Below are 9,237 nucleotides of genomic sequence, written 5' to 3' on the forward strand. Positions count from 1 at the left end.
AAAAATTTTCCCTGACCCTTCTGTTTATTCCGTCCCTTCTCTCCTCTATTCTCTATCTTTCTATCCTCTGGCCTCTGGATAGAGCGTTAGAATTGTCATCATTGCCAAACAATTGGAACGATTGGATACTCTTGACGAGAATGGCGAAAGCGTGGCGAGGTGTTGATCGAGTTATCGGTTGGACGACTGGGAAGATCGAATCTGGAAGATCGTATCGACCGAGCCACCGAAGAAGAACTTGGAATATAGTTACCGGTCGATTCAAAATCGTGTTACGTGTTTATAATCTAATATCACCGGAGACTGACAGCGGTCAATACGAAGGAAATAGGCGATTTGATCGAAGTTGCGCGCGATTCGATTATACTTCTTTCACGCGATCGATCGCCAATCACATTTTTGAATCAAGAAGAAGAAGAAGGAGAGAAATTTATCTGAAAAGGCGCATGGGTCGTTATCGCGTTGAAATTGACGGATAAAACGGGGGATAAATGCCATTTATTAATTGTTTTGAACGAAATTTGAACTGCGATCACTCGTAAGATAATCATCGGTCGATTTCGAATACGGCGATGGTCGGATATTTCTATCCTTCTCTTTCAATTCGATTCGAATTTCGACGACAATTTTTCTACTTATATTTCTATTTTCCTTCTTTATGTGAAGCAATGAGAAATGAAAGAGGATCGCGAAAACGAATAATTTTCGCCGATCTATTAGGATGGAAATTATCAGACGGAACATCTACAAAGATTACGATTACGTTTTTTTCTTTCTTTTCATGCACGATTCGTCTTTGTCGGATCGATAACTTTTTACTTCGTCGTTGCAAAGAGATTCGCAAATTTTTCGGATTTTATTTGGTATATAACTCACCAGATCCGATCGGGTATTTTTAGGAAGGAACGTTTCCTCTATCTTACTTCTCTCGCGTCGAACGTGTCTTTACAAAAGGAAGATCGATCGAAAGAAATGTTTGATCTTTTTCGTTCGTTGTGCACGTACAATGGACATCGAAACTTCTATTGTAAACCTCCCATTGTGTCGAATATAGTATCGACACAGGATTTTTTCGTCGTCGATAAGACGAGAGAAAGAGCGATACACGTTATGAAGGATGAAACTCTGGAAGTCGCTCTGACCGGAGAATTTTTTTTAACGAATTCGGTTGCCTCCTTTTCAATTAGAAAAAATATAGTTTTCGAGGTTATTCGCGATGCGCGGGAACAAATACTGATATATGGAGGCATCTTTCCACTTTCAATTTGTCCCGCACGAAATGCCCTCATTTATCTTTATTTCCTTTAAGCTAAGCCTCCAAGCTTAGCGTTATCGGTCACGGCACGCGAGCTCACTTTTCCTTGGGAAGCCACGATCTTAAACGAGAGGATTCAATTTCAACGATCCTTCGTCGTTGTATCGCGCCGAGATTGAAAAACATATTGTGCACAATTGATGGAAATACCGGAGATTAATATAGATCCGATTATATCGAGTTATCGAGCTTCCAATTCTTTACTGTTCACTGGAAAGAAATCTCGTGAAAGGAAGGTGGGTTTGATTGGTTAATATCGAAGGAAATGCCTATTTTCGCGCGCATTTTTGTTTCTATCATGATATTCGTCACATGTGCTAATCTAGAATATTTTAACGTATCGATATAAAATTTTTTTTATTTCTTATAATATGCGTAAATTAATTCGAGTTATGATAATTGTATATACAAGCTAAACGTACTATCAAAATAATTAATAGTTTCGAAAATATTTTAGCTTCATAAATGAAAATAATTTTTACGATTTTGAATGTCGAAATAGCTCTTCTACTAGTATGCAGTATGTAGTGTCAGAATTGTCAACAAAGCGTCTTAAGTGGGGATAGGCAGTCCTAGCGAAAGACCTTTCTTGCCCTTGTCCAGTTCGACTTGTTTCCAACAGTAAACAGTACTGTTTTTTGTTTCTACCACAGTATTTGTCTTATATATTAATTTAAAACGTCGATCTATATCTCGATGTATTAGCTTAGAATCCAAAATATTTTAATATATCGACAAAAATTTTTTTATTTTTCACAATATGCGTAGGTTAATTACAATTTGTAACATTAATTTAATTTATAAATGTAATTTCGTATTCGAGTAATTAAGATAATAATTGTTCATATACGAGTAAAGTATATTTTAGTAGTTATATTATATCGAACTAATTAGTTTCGAAAATATTTCAATCTTAGATGATTGTCGACTTTGAATATTCAAATTATAATTCTTCTATTAGTATGCAATGTGTGATGTCAGAATTGTCAACAAACACGTCTAAAGTGGGGATAGGCAGTCCTGATGAAGGACTCCTCTTGTCCCATCTTGCGAAACTTCTTTCCAGTGAATAGTACACGATTGCACGATTAATCAATTCCAATTTGACGAATTCCTGAAGAACGATCTCTTCAATATCTTTTCTCCTCTTCGTGGAAATAATCGCTCCGTTATATTAAAGAGTATCTTAATACATTGATGACAGGAGACGTCTCACATATTTCGTGAAATATTTTATAAAAAATGTTAAATAAAAAAAGCAAAGGATGCTAAATGTTATAAATATATTTTTACAATATTGCATGCTTGAATAATAAGAAACCGTTATCGATAATTTAAAAATTTTTTGAAAAAATTTTTATTTAGTTACGAAGAGGCAATTGAAAATGGAAGATCAATCTATTGTCAGATGTGACAAGTGAAATGCTGAGAGTGAAAATAATATTTCTGATAGTGGCATTGAATTTTTTGACACGATATATTTGTAAATTTTGCTTAGTATCTCTCCATCGGAGAAATAGTTTTTGAAAGCATATCACGCTAAAAAAAACTTGTTACTAGAAGTATCTTCAAATATGCTCATTGATTTTTAATAAAATATTACACATTTCAATTAATTTATTAAATAATTGAAAAAACACGTAGGAATTCAGACTATATGCTTATCAGAGCTTATCGTCAATGTGTTAAAAGAATCTTTTTGAAATTGCTTTATTATACGGTTTTCTCTAAATTGTGTCACAACGATATAAAAGAATAAAAAAAAGAAAATTTCTCGTTTGTCATATTTCATTAATTACAATTCTTCAAAGTAAGATTTTTAATTTCTTTATTTATATTTTGATTAATCTCTATTAATTTTTATCTCAAAAATCTTGTTCCAAAAATCCAGGAGAAACAAAATTCCATGATCTATTTGATAATCGTGCTCCACCAAATATTACTGCGTAAATATTTCTATATGCACAACGGCTATTTTGCGGGGAACATAGCGAAATATTAAACAACGTATACGTTGTTAATGTTTATATTAAACACAATTTCGAGATATGTCATTGCTGCTTGCTACTCAGAACCGGTAATGCGAAACTGATAATCGATTGTAATTATTCGCCCGTGATCTCATTCCGATTTTTATTCCGTGTTGAGGAGAATTTCGTTAAATAATTTAAGTTCACTTTGAATGCGCATTTGGCACGATTTCTTCGATAATCTTCTTTTCATTCAAAATGAACACACCGATATTTCGATCAATAGTGAAATAGTGAGTAAACAATTAAACCGTATAATTTTAAGCCACAAAGAAAGAAAATCGAATTGTATATCGGAAGCAATACTGGGCTCCAGCTTTCATCTTTCACGTTCACTGTGGATCGATCGTCCGCTATGAATATCCAAAGTGTATAAAATATAAAGCATAAAGAATCTTGCTTTTTTTTTCAACCAAAGATTCAAAGTTTTTCTGTAAATAAAACTGGATCAAAGAAGATCGCTAAATGAACGAGGCTAATATCCCTTTTTACTATGGAGTCAGTTTACTTGTTATGATAAATTAAAGAGGCGAACGCGAGGCGCTGCCTCGTTGATCTTTAACGCAAACAAGGTTAACGGGTTTCTGCCTAATTTCGCTTCGACGATGTTCGATTACACCGAATTCCAATTTAAAAAGGATAAGTACATTATTATAGATTAAAATTACGCGATGCTTCTTTAATTGAAGTATATCCGTGAAATGCGTGTTGTAAAATAAAATATCTTGATAAAAAGAAACAGGGTAATTAGTGTCGTTCGCAACTGAATTCTATTTCATTTTCTTTTTCCGCCTTTCGTGAGAATTTCTAATAATTCGAAAACTACTACCGGTGCACTTCTTATCACGATGAATAATAGGGTCACGCGAACCCTTTGTAAGACTCTTTGCTCGTGTAATTTCTTGCTGCGCTCTTTTAAGAAGAAATGGAATTTAAATAAAAATAAAAAGTAAGTGGTGGTCCGCGTGGCAATTTATGTCTATTTCTTCGTTGCTTTTAACTCGATTGTTTTCTATTATTAGTGTGGTATACGGTCTGCATCGATCCACTGCATCACCAAAATTCATCAAAAGTTTTTTACTTTCGTAATAAACGATAATATCTACGGGAAAAATGAATAAAAAACGAAACTAAAGAGAAGCTCGAAATAGAATATGAAGATGAGAAAAAGTCCCACTTGATAAATATAGTGTTCGTAGTATTATAATGCTGATGGAAGCTAATAGATGGATGTTTGTAAAATGCTCAACAGATGTCGTAACAAGTGGTATATTTCTTAAAGATGAATAGACTATAAGTTTCAAGTGCAGTACGCGTGTCTATAAGAGATCTCTCGCAATGTAATCGTGTCCGACAGTGTTGGCTAACGTTGAAAAAGTAACTAGTTAAAATTTCGAATAAAGTTAAATGATTACTTATTAAAATGCTTAAATAACATTTATTCGTAGCTATTATAATTGATCCGTCTCTTACATAACCTCGACAATTTGCCTCTATATTTATTTGTTTTATTACTACGTTTATTATTACGTTTTGAACGATTGAATTATTGAAGCAATTTTGTTCATAATTTCAATTTTTCGTTCGTAACTATTAAATTATCCCCATCACTGATGTCAAAGCACGATGTGGTTTTAGAAGAAAACTGTCTATTTCTTACATCCAACGGTCAAACTACAACCTGTTTGCAATAAGATTTTCTTTACAAGTGAAGCTCGTGCCCTCGGAGAATCTTTTCCTATTTCAATTGGGAGGATCACAGATTTCTGGGGCATGATAATAATCAATAATATCGCGGTCAATGCCTGATTCGCGAAACTCCTAAGTTAGAGGAAAATTTCTCGAGTTAGAATGATTGAATGAGCAGTTGATTGCCGTTGAGTCAGCCGTATCTCTGGAATATGTCACCCTTGGGATCGGATTCTGCTGTAGCCAGGTTAAGTACGTCAAAAATATAAAATTATAAGTGTGGACTTTTTTCAAAAATCTTCTTAGATAATATCATCCTTTGTTAAGCTTAATGGAGATCGGCGATAGATAATAATAAAAAATTTCTCCGAATAAACTATTTACAAATCTCGCGAACATTATAATAAATTGTCAATGCTATAATAAATTATCACATACTTACGATCAAGTATCGTTCGCATTTCGTAATGAGAAAGATATTATTGCACGTATTTACGTAAATGAGCAACTTTTTCGCGGAGAAAGGTTTACAGTGAGATGCGTCGAAATTCTCGATGCGAAAAAAAAAAGTTTATCCAGCGCAAAAAATTATGCCTCCTTTTTATGCAAAGCATCGCGTAGAGCTTTTCCTCGATTAACCCGCCCACTTTTGACCCAAATACACGCGATACGGAAAATTGGAGGACACCGTTTTAAGGCAAAGTTTGAAACTTGACGAAAGAAACGTATCTCCATCGAACGTTTATCACATTCTTCTAACTTTATTTTCGACGCGGCCTAATTAATCGCGAAAGATCGATCGCGAGACCGCTCGTTAATTCTTTCGCGTATTATTAACCAATATGATCGTGTAAAGTATCATTGAGTACGAGCTTCTCGTCATTTTTTTTCGTCGCGTCCCGATTTACAGGATTATCGATTTTTCACGCGAGCATCGTCGACGACGTGCAATTTTTTAATCGAACCCTCCACACCTCACGCTATATTATACAGGTGAGAAAATATAAAAGTTAGTGGATAGTTGTTACACTGGTTTTATCGAGCGTAGCCCGAGGCCGCTAGTAACGATACCTGGCAACCGATTATACCGGATATTGATTACATTAATACTTGGGCTTATGTCAAATAGCGGTTGAATCGAGAATCGTTTGAAAAATCGTTTGGATAAGTTAATACCGCCGTGCGAGTATAGCTTTTGCTAATTTTAACGGAGGGTAAAAAGAATGATCGGCACCCCTTTGTCCGGGTTTGTATCGATCCGAACATTCGAATTTCTATCCTCGCTTTTTTTTTTTTTTTTTTATCGAGACTAAACGTACATAGAGAAACTGATCGAAATTGATACTCGATGACGAGCGAATATAAATATTCGTTTAAACGAAGCATCGGGCGAAGAAACACTACGATCCACTCAATTTGATTTCCCGTCAACTTCCATTTCGCCAATTGCTTCTTTTGACGATTCTACGAATGGAAACGCATAATGATATCGGTTCCCAACGTGATTTACCTTGTCTTGTTCTGTCGACAAGATAGTTTCAATTTTTCTATTCGAGGATTCGAGGAGAATGAAAAATTGCTTTTTAATTAAGATAATTATACAAGTTCGCCCCCTGTCTTTTTTCCCCCCCTTTTTTTTTTATTTATCCTATTTTACCATCTGCGGTTACTATTCGTCATATAGCCAATTGTAGAAGCGCTCCATTGTTTCTGGCTTCATTTTATCTCGTGATGATTTTATGTATTTGGTACGAAGTTTATGCTCGCTTAATCATAGCGTAACTTTCTTAATTTTGAAATCGATGCAAATCGAGGCGAGGAATGGAACCCTCGACTCGAATGATTATAAAATATAACGAAGAAAATTTTCTCGTAAAACCAGAATGATGATCGTTGGATATCGACGAAATCTTTTTTGTTTCATCTTACTATGCGATTATTTGGTATAACTAAAAATTCCTTGATTTTAAAATTAGCCTAAAATTGATTAGAGATGTTAAGCAGAAATTTAGAACCGAAATATCATGCATCGAATGAAATCACTCGAATGATTGCAAAATATAACAAAGATAATATTCTCGTAAAGACCTAATATTTTCACCTTCCTATCGATCTTATCACGACTCTGACGAGCGTCTGTACCTTGTTCACAAGGATTGTTGCGAAATCTTTTTTTTTTTAGAGGACAAGCACAAGATGGATCACCTCCTCCCTTTCGTTTCTCGATCCTCTGTATATAAATCAGTGGCGTGTGTCGGCAAAAAGGTCGGTTTTCAATCTCTCGATCCGTGGCGATTGCTTGCTTTTCCAAGCTTTGAAAACGCTACTTGGACGGCTATACATAATGCAGGAAGAGGAAGTTTGAAAATTTACGGGAGTCAGCGTGTCGTTCGTCATCTGGAGAGGGGGGAGTGGGGAGAGTGAGGGAGAAGGGGGAGCGAGGAGGAGGAGGATGAGGTCTCGCAAAGGCAGCTTTTCCACGGGACCCGTGGATTGACCTGGAATGGTCGTTGGTCTGAACAATGATCGTAGGTGGCCGCAGGATCTCGTTGATCTCCAAGGATCAGCCTTTACGGCAAGAACGAAAAGAGAGAGAGAGAGAGAGAGAGAGAGAGAGAGAGAGAGACGAAAGGACGTTTTCCGATATCCAATAAAGCCAAACCTCGACCTCACTTCGGCGACTGTTTCGCTTGGATACGATTTAAAACGGCATACCATGCAGAAACGCTGTCTGCCTGTAAACAGGTAACTTGCGAGATGACGTACAATTTGTTTCTCTTTCTATCGAAACGAATTATTAACGCGAGATACGAATGCGTTATAGGTGATTTTCGATTTAACGGGTGCGAAGACAGAAGAAGGAAGGAGGAATAATAATGGGGGGAGAGGGAGGAGAAGAGAGAATTTATTAGAAATTGATATTTTTACACACTCGCGTGCGTGTACTTGAGCGTTTAATTTAAAAAGTTTAAAGCGTTTAAAGCAATTACCAATTAATCATTATCGAGTATAAATTATGTTTCAAATTATTTTACATAACAATATTGTTCCATCATCAATTCTACGCGACTTAACGCGAAATATATTCGATTTTATAATATTCGTGGTTTTATATATATATATATATATATATCGAGAAGTTTTCGAAACTTGATTGCAGGAATCCCTGTTTTATTAATACCTTCTCTCTCCTTTGAAGAAACAAACCGGGATGAAAAGTTCCGTTTTAATACAAACTTGTTACAGAAATGCGGAATATTCCTTCCCTCTCCTCCCACCACTCTCCGTTTAATATCGAGTTAATAACTATTTTCAGTTTCGTACATTTCGCTTATCTTCAATTACACGTTCGTTTCCGTTAAACCTTTAACTCTTCCGACGTCCGGCTGAAATTTTGCTGCACTACACAACGAGGAGGATCGGGAGGATGAAGATGGGTGAAAGAGAAGAGTGGGTATGTATGTGTGTGAGAGAGAGAGAGAGAGAGTTCCAAGTGACGTGGTAGAAGAAGAGAGGGGAAAGGCATGACTGGTCCGGGCTGACAACCGAGCAAGAGTGTCCAAACGTGGACGGAATCATAAGAGAATTTCACTCGTCCTCAACCCTTTTACATTCACATTCCATTCGTCACGTGGTAGTGAGGGGGAGAGGATGTATCTCGAAAAGGTTCCAGTCCAACTACCTCTTCAATTACCGCGGCTACGCTACATGCGCTTCTTCCTTTTTTTTTTTTCCGCTACGCGGAGCCAGCGTCGGTCGATTCATGTCCCGCGTAGCCCATTGTACGTTCGCGATATTTGTCCCTCCCTATTGTTATTCGACATTTCTCGCTCGTTACTCGACGTATACCGCATCGATAACAGTCCTCTATTTCCGCGTGTATACATTCCAATCAGCTAATCGCGAAAATTCGGAATAGAAATTTCCTAACCTTTTCCCCGCTATAATGATTTCTGTCGAGACGAGATGAAAAAGTTCGAGAGGCGGAAAATGAGGGATCCTAGAGTGTTTATAGCTATTGTACGATTAGTGTTTTCAATCGAGTGAAGAATGGAAGGAGATCGAGAGAAAACGTTTACGGATTTCGACGACGATCTACAACGAAGCCGATAAGATCGTGTAAATTCTGCTCGAACCGAGGCAGCGTTGTCGATATATATAACAAGTTTAATAATAAATATACGAGAAGCGATGTATTCGTTT

The sequence above is a fragment of the Apis cerana genome, linkage group LG2, assembly GCF_029169275.1.
Source record: "Apis cerana isolate GH-2021 linkage group LG2, AcerK_1.0, whole genome shotgun sequence".
Taxonomy (NCBI): domain Eukaryota; kingdom Metazoa; phylum Arthropoda; class Insecta; order Hymenoptera; family Apidae; genus Apis; species Apis cerana.